The sequence below is a fragment of the Martes martes genome (assembly GCF_963455335.1).
Source record: "Martes martes genome assembly, chromosome: 4".
Taxonomy (NCBI): Eukaryota; Metazoa; Chordata; class Mammalia; order Carnivora; family Mustelidae; genus Martes; species Martes martes.
In genome coordinates this window covers 38,109,731-38,126,166 of record NC_137891.1, presented here as the reverse complement: position 1 = coordinate 38,126,166, position 16,436 = coordinate 38,109,731, and positions in this window count along the sequence as shown.

The following is a 16,436-nucleotide window of genomic DNA, read 5'->3' as shown; positions in this document are numbered from 1 at the left end:
CTGTGTCTTAGATATAAGCATGTTTTTGCAATATTTATTTTTTAAGATGTTTAGAAATAAGGTCCTGTTGTCTTTCTCAACTCAACAGAGGTTTACTGTTGTCTTCTCTCCTGGAAGCAAACATTACTGTGTTGCTAGCAAGAGCAGTAGCTTAGAAACTGTTGCTGGCTCTGGAAGCTCATAAAATGAGAGCCCCTTTCTTTCCCAGCAGAATTTACCTGGATCATTTTGCTTCTAGGATACAGTGGGTTATATATGATGCTCTCATTGCCCTGGAGTTCCTGGTATGACATGGAAACCCGGCAGTGTGGAAGTGTGTGCTCAAAACAGAGACATGCATGAGTGACGTCTGAGTGGCTTCCGGGGTGGAAATACTGCAGCCCTTACTTCCACTTCAATGACCTTTTGTCGGGAGAGGGTGGGTTGAGGCCAGAAGCAAGGAGGGAGTTGTAAAACACAACACTGTTACTTTGCAAAATGTTGTCAATCACAAACTTCTTGAAAAGCTTCCTGCTCCTTAAAAGACTTTTACATTTTTATATTTGCAAACTTGGGTTGAATGTTGAGAACCCTTTCCTTCTCCACAATGCCCTCTCTCCTCTTCTTCAGTCAAACTAGCCCACAATATGGTGAACAGAACCCGGGGCCCTTCGTAACGTACTTCTCCAGGTAATCGGGTGGATTGTCAATTGGCTTCCATGATTGTTTGGGCTTTGGAAAGGGTGCTGAATCCAGGGGTCTAGGTGAGGCGTTAGGCAGGCTTTTTATCCAAGGTTTGGGCCTTCTCTACAGAGGTCTATTTTGTGTCTATGCTGGTAGACGGAAACATATACCTCAGGGTCTTGTCAGAAGGCTTTGTTACTTACAGTTGCTGTGGCTTCTACAGAGTGGGCAATTGGTTGGAGGAACGCACTGGTCCCTTACACCCTTGAGTCTCCAGGTTAAATTCTTCCATGAGACTGGAGCTTCATGGGGGTGGGGGCAGGGAGGTGGCCTCTCCCAGTGCCCGGTGGTCTACCATCCACATCTCTTTGTAGATGAATCAGGAAAGGTGAGATGACGTGGGGGCAACTGGCTGCCAGTCAGAAGAGCAGGGTTGTTTTTTAGAATTTGTTTTTTAGAATTTTCCCCATTTTAGAATGGAGCCCTAGATTTAGCTCATGTTTCCAGCACTGGATGACAGAGAATTTATGAGATTATCTCCAGCTGCACTATGGGCCAACGAGGGTACAAACTTGTGGGGAATGTTCAGTTTGGCAAGGATCAGGGTTCTCGGGTCACTGAGCATGGTAGTTTGTGATAAGCTAAACAAAGGGAGGAGGCAGAATAACTCAGTCATTCTGATGAGTATTTTTCTCAACAGGCAGGTTTTACCACCAAAAAAAGAGATAACCCCTAGTGGTTACTCTTCGCCAATGCGAAAGCTAGAAAACTTGACTTTCCATTTTAGTAATGACTTGCATTTATTTGGTGCCTTTCATTGGGGGAATCCCAAAGTGCTTTAGAGACTGTCTTTTTAACATCTCTTGTACATATTTATACACTTGTATACAATATAAACTTTGGTCACTTCTGAGAGTGAGAAGTTGCTAATAGCATCGACTTCTCCAAGTGGTGGTTTCAGATCAGAGGGAGAGAGAACAACCCAGCTGGCTTGAACCCTGGAGTTAATTCCCACAAAGGATGGTGCCTGAAAGTGGCCTAGGGAGGAATAACCTTCCTTTCCTTCAAAGTACCATCAAGGTATGTAGTTCCCAAGCTCTCCGTTGGGCTCTGTCCAGGTGACATCTTATGTGGCAGTGTCTTCTGGTCTCTGAAACTAGTCAGGGAGGATCAGGTTAATTTTATACTCTGTTTCTGGAGTTAAGAATACAATTATGAGGTGACGTCTTTGGCCATCAGGCTGTCAGAGTGACCCATAAACCTCCTTTAGGGGGACACAATAGAAGCTTCAGATCATTTACTTCCAGCTGTGGCTTCAGAGCCCCTTCACTCCCAGCATTGAAAGGTTGTTATTTTCAATGCCACTGGGACACGTGTACAGACCAGGCCCTTCTGACAACATACGTGAGGAGCATTTCAAAAGTGCCAGTTGGAAGTGACCCTGTGTCTTTAATGCATGGACATTGGTTATATATTTGTGTTTTCTGCCCAAATGCCCTCATTTCCCGGGTTTGCTCCTGAGGAGGGGTGTGTTGTAATGCTGAGCTGATTCGTAGCTCCTAAGGTAGTAATTGGTATTTAACATTTGGATCTGTTATTTCTACTTCTCTTAGTACTCAGATAATTGAACTACCTGCTAATTCTCGCCTCATTTCCAAGAAAATGATTTGTTCTGCACTTTGGGATAGCAGTGATCTGTACAGGCTGTGTGTTATCTACTTGAAGGCTTAACTGGTATTTCTTATATGTTTTAACAGCATGACTTGTTACAGAGTTGTAATTTGCAAAATTGAGAACTCTGTATTTGCGATGTCAGTTTCAACACTCATTAACACACTACTGTGCAAGCATTGACATGGGCCCTGCTGAACCATTATGTCTGGTGGCTACCCTGGCGGTCTCCACGGCTCGACTCGGGGATGAGGAGGAACAGTGACCCACTCAGGACTCCAGCCTCGAAGATTAAATAGAAAAAGATTACTTATGTGTCCTTAAGGCACTTCAATTACGTATGGAGTGGCAAACACAACAAGGGTGTGCAGCACTGGGGACCGGAGTTCTGGGGAAAGACTGGGCTTTTTGAGCATTTATTGGGAAGGAAGAGCTGTTATTTATTCTTTGCTGGTGTATAGAGGTGGCCATCGTTCGCCAGGATCTAGAGCCTCCAGCCTGCTTTGTAGAAAGAATGGTCATTTATTCTTGGAACCCTCGTGGAACAGACAGCCCTTGCAGGATTTTCCCTTCCACACTGCCTTGCTCAGCACCACTGATGGGGCCCGCCAATGCCAACGCACCCCCTCCAGGTGCCATTGTCCCCACTGCAGTGGTACCTCCCTGAGGGTAACTTGGGTCTGGGGTCCGCTGAGTGCTCTGGCTGTTTTGGTGTGAAGACTGCTGGGGGATACACGGAACCAGGATTAGACCATGAGCTATTACAAAGGCCATATCTGTAGGGAAGTCAGTGAGCTCTACTCACAGTTTTGCCTTCAATTCTGTGATTTTACACACATCATTTGGCCTCTCTGAGCCTCACACCGCCCCCCTCCTCCTTGCTGTAAAGCGAGAGGGTTGGATTAGATCATCCTTAAAGCCTGGCCAGTTCTCCATCTCAATGCAAAAACATAATTTCTGCAGGCCCCCCTGCATCCCTAGTAGAGCAGTGAGCAGGTCCTGATAGCCTGAAGCACAGCAGACGATTTCATTTCTCTCTTTCATTTATCCCTTCAGTAGTCAACCATGATAGACAACACTTCCAGGGACAAGGACACCAGAGAGATGTTTGGACTGGTGTCTGTGTCAGGTGACTGGAGTTTTAACACAACTGACAAGTGTCTCCTTTGGGCTTGAAACTGTTTGTACGCCTAATCCAAATTCCTGTTATTAAAAAAAATCACTGGACACAGAGGAAAATCACATTGATCGCATTTGGCTTCAGGACTCTTGGCCACTTATGTGTGTTTCTTTTGTGAAACAGGGTGGATCCTCTACCCTGTTACTAAGGGGCCCTAGGCCCCCTGCGGGGAACTAGGGCCGATAGATCACCCCTACCCCACATTTAATTCTTGCTGAGGAGCAGTGGCAGAATGGTGGGCAACAGGCTGTGTGAACCTGCCTCCCGTCTCCCAGGGGCTGAGGGAGGGGCTGTGGGACCCGCGAACAGCACTGAGAAGATGCTGGAGGTCCCCAGAGCCTCTGCATCCCCACCACGTGGGGTGGAGTGCACGTCTCCCCTCCCGCAGGGGTAGAAATGGGTGTGTTCAGGCATACTCTGGGGCCAGGATACCTTGCATCTTTTTTTTTTTTAAAGACTATTTATTTATTTATTCATTTATTTATTTGACAGAGATCACGAGTAGGCAGAGAAGCAGGCAGGGCAGGGGGAGCAGGCCCCCTGCTGAGCAGAGAGCCCAGTGTGGGGCTCAATCCCAGGACCCTGGGATCATGACCTGAGCCAAAAGCAGAGGCTTTAACCCACTGAACCACCCAGGTGCCCCTGCCTTGCAAACAAACACCTCCTCTTGGGGGCAGAGCTTAAATACTGTGCTTACATGCTTATTATCTCCTCTTATTTTTAGGAGGACTCTTAACTAGCATTTCTACCCAAGGACCTTGTCTGGGTTTTACAGCCAATTGATAGTGTAGGTCTGCAAATCGGCAAGGTTTTCTTCCTTCTGTGACCTCATTTGTCAATCTTATCCACCTGGCTAAATTCTCCAAAGCAAATTATTGTGTTTGGGTGACAAGCCGATGCTTTTAGTTGGACATAGATACAAATGCCTCAAAGATGTGGCCCAGGGGAAAGAGATACAACAGAGGAAAAGGAGCAGGCGTCCTTGGAGCTGGTATAAGCTCCCACAGAAGGAAGAAGGAGTAGAAAGAAACCAGAAAAAAAAAAAAAGAGGAAAAACACAAGGGGGTATTGAAGGAGAAAGCGAAGGAAAGAAAAGACAGAAGACTGAAAGGAAAGAGCAGACCGAAGAAGGGGAGAATAGGAGAAGCTAAGCTTGATGAAGTAACTGTAGGCCTTCCCTTGAGTTCATTTTATTCCCATTCAAAGTAGTCTGTTCTTAGCCCACCAGTGGCCTCCTGAGAGTGACCTACGCTGGAGTCCAGTCCCACCCCTGTCTACTTGATGCTTCCATCAAAGGGGTGCATGGTCTGGTAAAACAGAGACCTGGAAGCTACAAAAAGCCTATTGAGTGAAGGGGAGTGAAGGGAGTGAGTAGACAAGGAAGGGAGCAGTAAATGTATCCTTCTGAAGGTGGGACTTCTGGGGTGCGGATGGAAAGAGTGCCAGGCGCTGGCCAGACAGAGGTGGCCAAGGGAGTCTGAGATGGAGAGATGGGGGAAGGGGAAGGAAGAAAGCTCCCTGCCACATGCGGCCAGCACGGTGGTGAACTTGGAAGCCAGAGCAGCTAAATAGAAGTGTGGTGCAAACCAGTCTCAAGCAAACCCCCCACCTCCCCGAAAGGAGCTTGAGCTTCATTCTTCAGTCACTGGGGTGGGACGTCTGACCGAATCAGTGTTGTCAGAACATGACTCTGACAGCAGCTGGGAGGTATGGAGGGGGCCAGGAGACCTATTTGAGGTCAGACATGAAGGGAGTGGGCTGGACAGGAAGGGGCAGAGTGGGTTGCCAGGGTGGATGTGGTCAAGGTCAGGGACAGGATGTGGGGATGAGGGAGAGGGAGGGTGAGATAGCTGGGTGTCTGGCTTGGTTGGTGATGGTGGTGCCACCAGGAGAGATAGGAATCCTTGGATCTGTCCCTGAGGTTGATAGGTGTTGCCTGAGTGCCTGTGTCTCGCACAGATGGGGTGGAGGTGGAAGGTCAGGGGTGGGGGGTGGTTCCCAAGGGGAGCCTGGGACAGGACTCCTTCACTGAGAGGTGGAGGTTGAGGCTGTGCGTGAGACAGCCCAGGAAGGGTAGTGAGAAGAACAGAAGAAAGGAAGGTTCCTGCACCAGACCTGCCACAGGGATGAGTGAAGCCCCCTACCTTGCTTTCCTCTGTGCTCCTCTTCTAGCTGCCCTCCTAGTTTCCCCTTTCCCCGGAGATACTCTCAGTGGCTGATCTCTGCTACCAGCCTCAGCTGTCCTCTTCATTCCTCTCCTTGTTTTATCCCTGTGATCGGTGTCTGTTCCTCCCACTCTCTCCAAACTGCTCTTTTAAAGATCACCAGTGCTTTCCTGATAGTTAAATTTGGTGGCCCTTTCCTCAGCTCTCAGGCTCTTCCATCCAGATTCTGTCCCCATAGGCCAACCTCTAAGTTCTTTGTACTCCCTCCTCTGTTACTTTTTGGATACTGCTAATAGCTGGTTCTCCCAAGGGCTCTGCTTCTCCCTCTCCCATTCCCACTGGGTCTTGGTCCTCCTTCTGACCCTCGTCCTGCATTTCCCCCAGAGCTCTGACCTTAGCACACCTGAGCCAAGCAGCACCCTCCACTAGTGTGCACATGTCTTGCACGTCTCCATGCCCGACCCTGCATCACTTCTGAGCCCCAGGCCTGCTGCCCCCACATTTGGGTGTCACCCTGTCTGAAACCGGACTTCTCACCATCACACAAGCTCGCTCTTCCTTCCACCTGCCCCCTCACATCTGGCCATGGAGACATGGTGCTTTCAGCCACCCAGGTTGGAATTTTAGTCATCCTCCAGTCCTCTCCACTTACTTAGACTTTTTCTCACCATAGCAGTCATTTCTTGACACCTGACTAATTGCCAAGTACCATAGTAGATGGAAGGGAAGGAAATGTAAAAGGCATTGTTTACAGCCCTTTACAGCCACTTTATTGTGCATTGGAATCATCTGGGGAGGTTTCAACAAAGTAGATTTCTGGGCATCACTCCGTCAAATCAGACTCTTGGGGTTGGGTCCCCAGGAATTCGTAATCTTACAATGCTCCCAGGTGATTTTGATGCAAGTGGTGTTCAGAACCCTCCCGGAGCAACACTGGCTCAGGGATACCCTCGACAGTCCTCCCCCTCCCCCTCATGCCTCTGTCTAGTGGGCACCAGGTTTCGTTACTCCTTCCTTCCCTGCATCTTGTGCATTGGTCCCTTTGTACTCACTCTAAAGCCTCCCACCCCACGTCATTGTTAATGCATGCTTTGGTCATTTCCAACAGACACATGTCCAGGCTCTCTGCCCCCCAATCCATCCTTCCCTGCAACCCTCCACCAGGCTCCTCTTTCCCTTCCTCTATCTTAGACCTCCTGGTGACTCCTCTGGCTACAACTGTTGCTTATATTAAAGACATAAGCACCACTGATATAAAGAGTTACAGCTGAGGGAGTGAAAAACCTGATGGGCCCAGTTAGGCTCGAGGACAGAGAAAAGCACTCCTTTAAGAAAGAATGGTATTTCAAGGGAGCAATGAGTGGCAGGTGATGGGGACATAGAGATTTGTAACAAGGGACACAAGAGTTGGCAGTACAAAGGGCTTGAATGTTGAATGACCAAGCTCACTCCCTGTCTAGGACGGCCAATCCTGAGTCCTAGACTCACGGTCTCCCAAAGAGCTGTGTGGGCCTGTTCAGCACTGAGTCATCCCCGGACACCCAGGGATATGGTATGAGGCAAGGCAGACGGGGGAACATGGTGGAAACAGAATTGGGGTTCTCCAGGAGGTTTTTTCCACTCAAAACTCTTTTTGTCGCCTACATCTCCAGACATTTAAAGAATTCTGAGCTATTTTCAGACCTACTATGAAAAGCACTGAGGTGTTATCAGTCAGACACCAATCTAACCATTTCCTAAGAGGCAAGCTGCCATGACTCACTTTTGATCTGTCAGCTTCGTATTGATTTTCCTGGCAAACTTTGTGGGTCTGCCAGAGCTGACTCTACCAGCAGCCTCTGAATTGTGACCCACTGTGTTCAGGGTCAGTTCTTTCAAAGGCCACCATCAGAGGATGGTAGCCCGTATTTCTTTTTGTGGAACCCGTGGAGGAGCTGAGGGAAACCGCAATGCAGAACACCAAGGATATCCCTGGGCTTTCCCACTGCTTGCTAAAAGAGATGCCAGACAGCTTTCTTCATGCCTCTCCCAGATTTGAGATTTGACTACTGCTTTTGGACGAGGTGCTGGTGAGAATGGGGCGGGGGGGGGGCTGGAGTAATTCTGGGTTCTCTCTCAGGGCAGGTGAAGTCACTCACTGCCACTCTGCCCTTCCCTCCGCCGAGATTCTGGGGAGCCAACGACTGGAGGCGTTTAAATATATTACTATGTAATCTGCCAATTTTAAAACATGAGATCACTGATTATTCAGTAGTCTCATTTTTTTTTTTTTTACAAAGCCCTCTCGTGTTAAAAAAGTAAATAAATAAAAAATAAAAATTGCCGTCCAATCAAAATGTCCTCCTGACTTTCACATTTCCCTGAACTCCTCTCTGCCCAGCCTGGGAATATGCAAATAACTGTCAAAGCTTCAGAACTAGCAGATGCTACAGGACTCACTTGAGCTGATACTTTAGGGATGGGCTGATGCCTGGAAACTGGACTGTGCAGATGTCACATATTCAGAGAGACTGGAGTGCTGGCCTCAGCAAACGACGCCAAGCGAGGAACAGAGAGGCCGAGGTAAACCAGCCGAGAGCCGTCCTGCCGCTGGGTGCAAGGCCATTTGCAGAGCACCGCGCTGAGGGCGGTGGGAATATCTTCTTCACGTGGTCTCAGTCCCGAATCCTTTCACAGGTGCGCCGTCCGGGAAGAGTCACCTGGGATGGCCTCCTGGGAGCGGTGCTGAAAGGTCACGGGGCGTTGTGCGCATGTGCCTGCCCCTGCGTAGTGCGTGCGCGCGTGTCTGAGCGTGTCTGCGCGGCTCTGTGTGAGTCTGGACGTCCGTGTGCCTGTGTGTGCGCGCCTCTGCGTGCCTGTGAACCTGGGGGCGAAGGGAGGTGGAAGCAGCCGCCCTCCAGGATGCTCATAGACGTCGTTTGCACAGAGCGGCTTTCCCTGCATTCCGCCCCATTTCCATCCCATTTTTTTTTGCCACCGCTGCCTCTGCGTTATGTCTGACGGCATCCAGGACTTTTTTTTTTTTTTTTTTTTTGTCTTAGCTCTTATTGCAATTTGTCATTTTTGTGTGTAGGGGGCTGCCTGTCCCCCCGCTACTGGGAAGCTCCAGGAGCACAGCGATGGTCACCTCCGGTGCTCAATGCCGTGCCTGGCACAGAGTAAACGCTGAAAGTGATGAAGAAACCGGGGGCGGAGAGGCCGGCGCAACGTGCGGACTTCAGGCCCTCTTGACCGGAGTGACGCTAGAGAAATGGCAGGTTTCTGGGGCGGAGACCTGACCTGCCGCATACTGGAACCGGGGCTGGGAGCCTCAGCAAGGGTTTTCATTCAATGAACATCCTTAGCAAAGCCTCACAGGTTGGAGACCTGGGCCGTGTTGGTCAGGCAGTGCCACCGGTAGGATGGGAAGGAACAGACTCCCTATGACGCACATTTCTGAAAGAACTTGGGGACTGAGGAAGGGTTGCCGAGACATTCCCACCGGGTAATGACTAATGCATGAGCCCGTGTGCAGGGGAACAATGTCAGAGTAGATCAATGCACAAGCACCCTGTTCCTCTGGGGCAGGGTCCTCTAGAGATCGTCCCTGTTGTCATGCTCTGGAACGGAGCACACTGAACGTGCCTGCTATCGGGATGGCAGGTATCACTTGGTATTGTTCGGAGGGGCGGTCTTGACATTAATATTTCATTGCGGATCCTTCAGCAAAAACCAAAACCCAAAAGCTCTGAGCCGTTTACTTAGATGTGTCTTCTTCACTGAGAGCTAAGCAGAATGCAGTCTGCATGCTGAGTGGGCTCTGTGGTTCACTGGCTGGAGCACAAATGAAGCTGCTGGGCCATGTGTTGGGCCAGCTGGGAAATGTGGCCATGTTGCCGTGCCCTGGCTGCAGGCTTGGGCATGGCGCAGCACCTCTAGAAGACAGGTGACTTCTGAGCAGGGTCTGACATTGAGGAGGGGGCGCCAGAGAGAAGAGCAGGTGCCCTGGTTCCTGGGGGCAGGACCCCAGACGCACAGTTGAGGCTAGCATACAGCCTGCTCCACTGGACTGGGACCAAACCGAGAGGGCTGAGTGGAATGATAGGAAGCTGCTCTGGGGTCTATGCAGAGATGAATGCTTAGTGCGGACCGGGGAGGAATTCAGATCAGGTGTGGGGAAGGCCATGGCCAGAGGCTCTGAGTGCTCCAAGCCCTTGAAGAGCCTTTGGCTGTGGCCCCAGCTGCTACGTTGGCAGTCTTAAGGCAAATTTATTCCATATTTAGCTTTATTTATTTGTTTGTTTGCTATTTATTTGTTTAAATAGTGGCCAAAATACACATGACAAAAATTTATCATTTTAAGTATGTAATTCTGTGGCAATAAGTACATTCACATTGTACTGCAAACATCCCCACTATCCATCTCTAGAGTTCTTTTCATCTTGCAAAACTAAAACCCCATACCTCTTAAACAACAACTCTCCATTCCTCTCCTCGCCCCAGGCCCCTGGTGTCGGTTGAGTTCTGTGTTTGGCTTTTTCATACCCCCACGTAGAGTAGGGGAGGGACTGCCCGCATGGTACAGTAGGGAAACTCTTCCGTAGATCTGTGTTAACATTCCAGCTCAGACATTTCCTAGCTGTGGGAACTTGGTTAAACCACCTCATCTTTCGAATATCTGTCTTCTCAGCTAAAATATAAGGAGGAGGACAATGATGTTAATAGCGAGCACTATTCAGAGAGCCTGATGTGTATTCATGCATGAATTGTTCCAACAGCCTATAAAACAGATTCTGTTATTATTCTCATTTCGTGGATGAGGATGCTAAAGCAGAGAGGGGTTAAATAACTAAGTAGCCCAAGGCCACACAAAGCAACTCCCTTGTAGGATATGTCATGGAAAGAAAGTGCAAGGCTCATAGTCAGTGCTCAGAAATATCAGAAATATCCTCTTGCCTTTCCCAGGAGTCCTTACCAGGTATACTGTCTGTAGTCTGTGTAACGAGAGCTTCTTTGTGCCAGGAAATGAGTTTTATGGTCATTGTCTCATTTAATGCTTTGCTATAGCACTAGCAGGTAGATTATTGGTACATGTATTTTGAAAGTGAAATAATTTGGGTGTGTGGGTGGCTCAGTTGGTTAAGCATCTACCTTTAGCTCAGGTCATGGTCCCAAGATCCTGGGATGGAGCCCCGCATCAGGCTTGCTGCACAGCAGTGAGTCTGCTTCTCCCTCTACTCCTCCCCGCTGCTTGTGCTCTCCTTCTCACACTCTAAGAAATAAATAAAATCTTTTTTAAAAAAGTGAATTAATTTGTGATTATACAAGTAGTGGTTGAAGACATTTGTCATAAAAAAAATTACTTATAGAGGTGCCTGGATGGCTCAGTTGGTTAAGTATCTGACTCTTGATCTCAGCTCAGGTCTCATTCTCAGGGTCATAAGTTCGAGCCCATGTTGGGCTCCTTCCTAGTCGCTGAGCCTACTTAAAAAAAAAAAAAAATAAACCTATAGGAAGTATTCAAACCCATATGACCCTCCAACCTCTGTCCCCTCCCCAGAGTTATTGCTATTATTGCATTGGTGTATATTCTCCCAGAACTCCCTATTGATTTATAGACAGATCTGTATCCCTGGAGTATTGAAGTGGTTTTGTAAATTGCTCATTATGAAAATGCTTCAATATCAGAGAATTTTTTCCGCATCAGTTCCTAAAAATCAACTTCATTCTTTTTAGCTGCTCCTAGCATTCCATTCTGTGGTTATACCAGATTTTTAGCCACTGTCCTCTGATAATCAATTTAATGAGCTGGGTACTAGTATCTTCATTTGGGGCTGTGTGCCCTTTACAAGACCACCCAACTGGAAAGTGGCAGAACTGAGCTCTAGCCCACTTCCCATTTGACTCTAAAGCCAACAGTCATAACCACTAGAGTATAAATGAACACAAACATAACAGTTTGCTTTAAAGTCAAATTGGAAACTTGATAGTTACTGACCATATTTATTTGTTCAATACACATTTATTGAGTGTCTACTATGTTTCATAACAAGTAGTGGCAAATCTCCACCCTGAAGTTTTTCCTCTTTTGACTTTCAGCTTCCCCTCAGACCTTCTTGCCTATTTTAAAATCCCTTGACCCTTCCTCTTGTTCTTGTTCTGCCTATCCTCCAGGGTTCTACCCTTGGTCACCCTCCCTTTTCCCTCACTTGGCCCCATCTCCAATGGTTCTTTTGTCTACTCCACTACCTGACAATGTGGTCTTCAGTTCCAGCTCTAGATTCATCCAACTGCAGATTTAAGCTCCTGTTGCCTCCAGGAGGCCTGCAGGGTACCTCACAGGCATATAAAATTCAACATGTCCAAATCTGAGCTCATTCTCCTCAAATCCACTCCTGTTCTAATTTACCATATCACTATTTTGGGGGCGGCTCAAGCTGGAGTCCTCAATGCCATCTTTGACTCCTCACTCTTCCCTACCCCAAATCCATTTAACCAACTAGCCCCACTGGTCCAATCTCCCAAATAGTTCTTGGATTTGCCTTCTGTTTCCCATCACCAGTCCTGGCAGAATTCAAACCTTCACCCTCTTTCCCAGGACAAGCACAAAAACTTACCCCTCTCCAGTTCTCCAAGCTCCCAAAAGCACGCCACTGGTTCTTCTGTTGGCCCTCAACTCAACTCTGAGCATACAGGTATACTGAGGCATGGACCATGTTCCAATCACCTGAATATCTCTGCTACATAAGTGTCAACAACTCATTTTGTTCCCTGGATGTTTGCTGAATGAATCATCAGCACTAATGATGTCACCGGTAATGTAGATCAGACCACCAAGGTGCTCCCCTCAAGGCCTTCCACGTTTACATCATGGTTTGGGAGAAGTGGTAGAATAAGGACAAAGCAGAATTTCCAGCTCCTCTGCCTGAATGTGTCGTTAAGCTGAAAATTTCTTACCAGGTGACTGCAAGTCTGTTGTCAATCCTTGGATTTTGCATATTAATCACATACATGGCAAACAGAACTGGTTTGCAAAATATATAGTATTGCTCTAACTTTACTGCATACAAGTACATTTTTATTTTCTTACCACATCAACTGGATGTTTCATTTTTATAAAGTAGTTTTTAGTACTGTGGTTGGTTCCTCATGATGTAGGAAGCCCTGAGACTATTTGGAGAAACACAGATATCCATTATTCTTCACACAGATTTCTGTACCATTGACAAAGAATTATAGTAACAAAAACTACAGTCTCAGAGCTAAATAAAAAAGATTCGGTTCCTTTTTTCATGTTTTTGTGACACATAGGTGATGTATCAGTCTGTTTTGGATGAATCCAAGGGTCTAGAACTCTGGAGATGTGACCACTTTCACTATGCAATGACAATACAGCACTTCATGTCTCCCCCTTTAGAACCTGCGGGAAATTCATTCAGGCCTTATAATATGGTTGGGTACAGGGAATACAGCAGTATTTGTCATATGAATTTTCCCATTCAGTAGAATAATTATTCGCTCAGGGGCAAAATAAATGCTTCCCTAGGCTCCGAAGTATTGGATACTGAGTAATCTTGGTTTGGGAGGTGACAGAGATACAACTTTGTGAATCAGGCCTTTCTCATGAAAGCTGTTTGTTTCCAGTTCATTTTTCTACCTTTATCTTTGTCCGTTCATTCATTTCTCTTCCTATCCAGCCATCCAGCAAGTACTGAATGACACTGGAGACACAGTGATGAACAAAATAGACACGATCTATCCTCATGGAGACAAATAAAGGTATTTAGTACCTAAAATTTGGGTTTCTAAGATTTCTGAGCCATCTGCTTAGATCCAAAATTTAATCGCATTTCTCTTATCTGTGGCTCATTCATTATTCCATAAGCATTTATTAAACATTACCACATCAGGGTCTGTGCTGGTGCTACAGAGATTAGGAAAACAGGGCACAGTGCTGGCTCTCAGGTAGCTTAGATGGTGGGATGGAGGGATAAGCGGGTACTATAATAATACAATATGAACAGCACATGATGGTGAGCTATGTCTGGGCGTACAAAGGACGCATCCCTGAGCTGAGCTGACAGGATGAGTAGGACTTGGCCACTCAGTTTCAGGAGGGGTGGGCAGCAGCAGACATGGGTCATTTGAAGAAGTATTCAGAGCAGGGAAGAGAGAGGGGGGCAGGACCCTGGTCTTAGAGGGCCCTATTTGCTTTAATGAACTTTATCCTGCAGGTGATGGGAATCTATTGCATTCTGGATTGATAGTGCCAGCAAAGGGGTTCGGGGAGTGATCTGAGGAGACTAAACCTGGAGCACAGATTAAGGGGAAGAAGCAACCATGTAGGCAGGAGGCAATGAATGCTGCGGGGTGGTGGAGAGAGGATGGAGATGAGGACATAGAGTCGAGAACTATCTGGAAGTCTGCATTGGCAGAGGGATGGTGTGGGTTGAAAGACAGTAAAAATTTAGGGAATCCCGGGTTTCTAACACTGGTGGTTAGACGACAGATGGTAGCACCGACTAGATAGAATATACAGGGGAATAGCATTTGGTCATGTTGAACTCAAGGTACGCGTGTGACATCGAGAATGCCTGGCTATGGGGTTTGAAGTGAGGATTTGGGGAGCCTTTAGCATACAGGTGTTTACTGAATGGAGTGTGATGCCTCCTGAGAAATATTGAAAACAGCATACAAAACAGACCTGAAAAAGTCATCCCTGTGTTTACTCTGAGAATATTGATAATGAATATTGATGTTTATTTGAATATGGATGGTATGCCTTCCAATGGGTGCTGTTAGATACTTCTTACCTAGGTACTAAGAAGAGTTGGGTTTCTTCTGAGTGACCACCTATGCTTTTATCTGCTCCCTTCCCCTACCCCTGGGGAGTTCAAAAACTTTTATTTTATTATTATAACATAGCTAAATACAATGTATTCATTTTTTTAAGTTTACAGTTCAGTGATGTGTAATACATTCACAGAGTTAAGCAACCATTACAATAATCAATTTTAGAACATGGCTGTCATCCCCAGAAGAAACTCTATACCTATTATTTCACTCCCTTTTAATCGTTGAACTCTGCACTGGCATGGATATACCACACTTTATATAGTGTGGATATACCACACTTTATCCATTCATCAGTCAGTGAATACTTTTATCTTAAAGATGAGCATTGACCAAGAGATTTTTTTTAAAGATTTAATTTATTTATTTGACAGACAGAGACCACAAGTAGGCAGAGAGGCAGACAGAGAGGAGGAAGCAGGCCCCCCGCTGAGCAGGGAGCCCGATTTAGGACTCCATCCCAGGACTCTGGGGTCATGACCTGAGCCGAAGGCAGCAGCTTAACCCACTGAACCACCCAGGTGCCCTGTCCAAGAGATTTATAATGAGAACCACAATGTGAGCCATATCCAATGTAATTCTAAATTTTCTAGTAGCTGTATTTTCAAAAAAGTAAAGAGGAATGGGTAAAATTGATTTTAATAAGATATTTTAACCCCATATATCTAAAATAGATTTTTAATATGTAATAAACATTAAAAATTATGAATGAGGTAGTCTACATTTTATTTTATACTAAGTCTTTGAAACACAATGTGTGTTTTATACTCAGGACTCATCTCAGTTTGGACTAGCTTCTTTTCAAGCACTAGTGGCTACGATATTGAATAGCATGGTAAGACGGTGTACACTGCGTCTGGTTTCCTTCTTCACTCTGGCTTCTAGGAAGCTTTGAACCAAATTCATGGTAAACATTTTTCTTGTTACTATGATTCACGGCTCCAGACGGCTGCTCTACTTTTGTTTTCCCTTTGTTTAATCTTTCCAAATTTGCTTTTAATTTATGCTACTTGGTTACACTTTATGCCCCCCCCCCTTTGTAAATTGCTTTAATTGAAGGTGGAACATGCCCAAGGTCTTGAGAAGAGAACCACTGACAGAAAGAAGATAAATGTTTCGGTCAAGGCAAACAGGTAGTGAACTGATCTGAGGAAGTAAGCACAAGACTGCTCATTTAGAGGCGGCTGCTAACCCCTCTATCCACATTTCTCTGGCCCCTTTGCCCCAACACTCAACCGCATCAAGCTGCCGCAGATAAAACTTTTAGATACTACCAAATAACGGAAATGAGCATAACTGAGTGTGACTGGCCAACGTAGGTACCAGGAAATGGGCCAGACAATTCTTGGAATTAATTTCTCTAGAAAACATTCAATGACTCAATAAAACAAAAACAAAAACAAAACAGGCGCCATGATTCTGGACCTCCTAAACTGCAGGAAAGAGAGTGAGCGAGCGAGCGAGACAGATGGTCCTTGACGCATTTCCACTCCATGCTGCCATGGTGTAATGAACTCTCTTAGGCACTCAAAGGCAGCCCGTGTATTTCTCATCTCTCTGTCTTCCTACATGTTCTGCCCTCTCCACAGTGCCCTTCCCCCTCTCTGGCCTTCCCAAACTTCAATGCCCAGTTCAAATAACCCTGCATTCGAGACTTCTTCAATTCCTGCTGCCATAAGGGTTTGCCAGCATCCTTCTTATACTCACTGCACTCGTGTGCATGCATTAAAAATGTTAAAAACATTGTGTTCGGACTTCTGTATTGTCTGCCACCCTCAAGATTCTGAATCATACCCCAAATGGCTACTTGCTTGTTAAAGCAATTAATTTACTCTCAAAGCTGAAAATCCTTGCTGTAACTTGTTAAGGCCCAGATTCATTAGCCTATTAATATCAGGTATAATTTCCAAAGTCCACATTCTAAG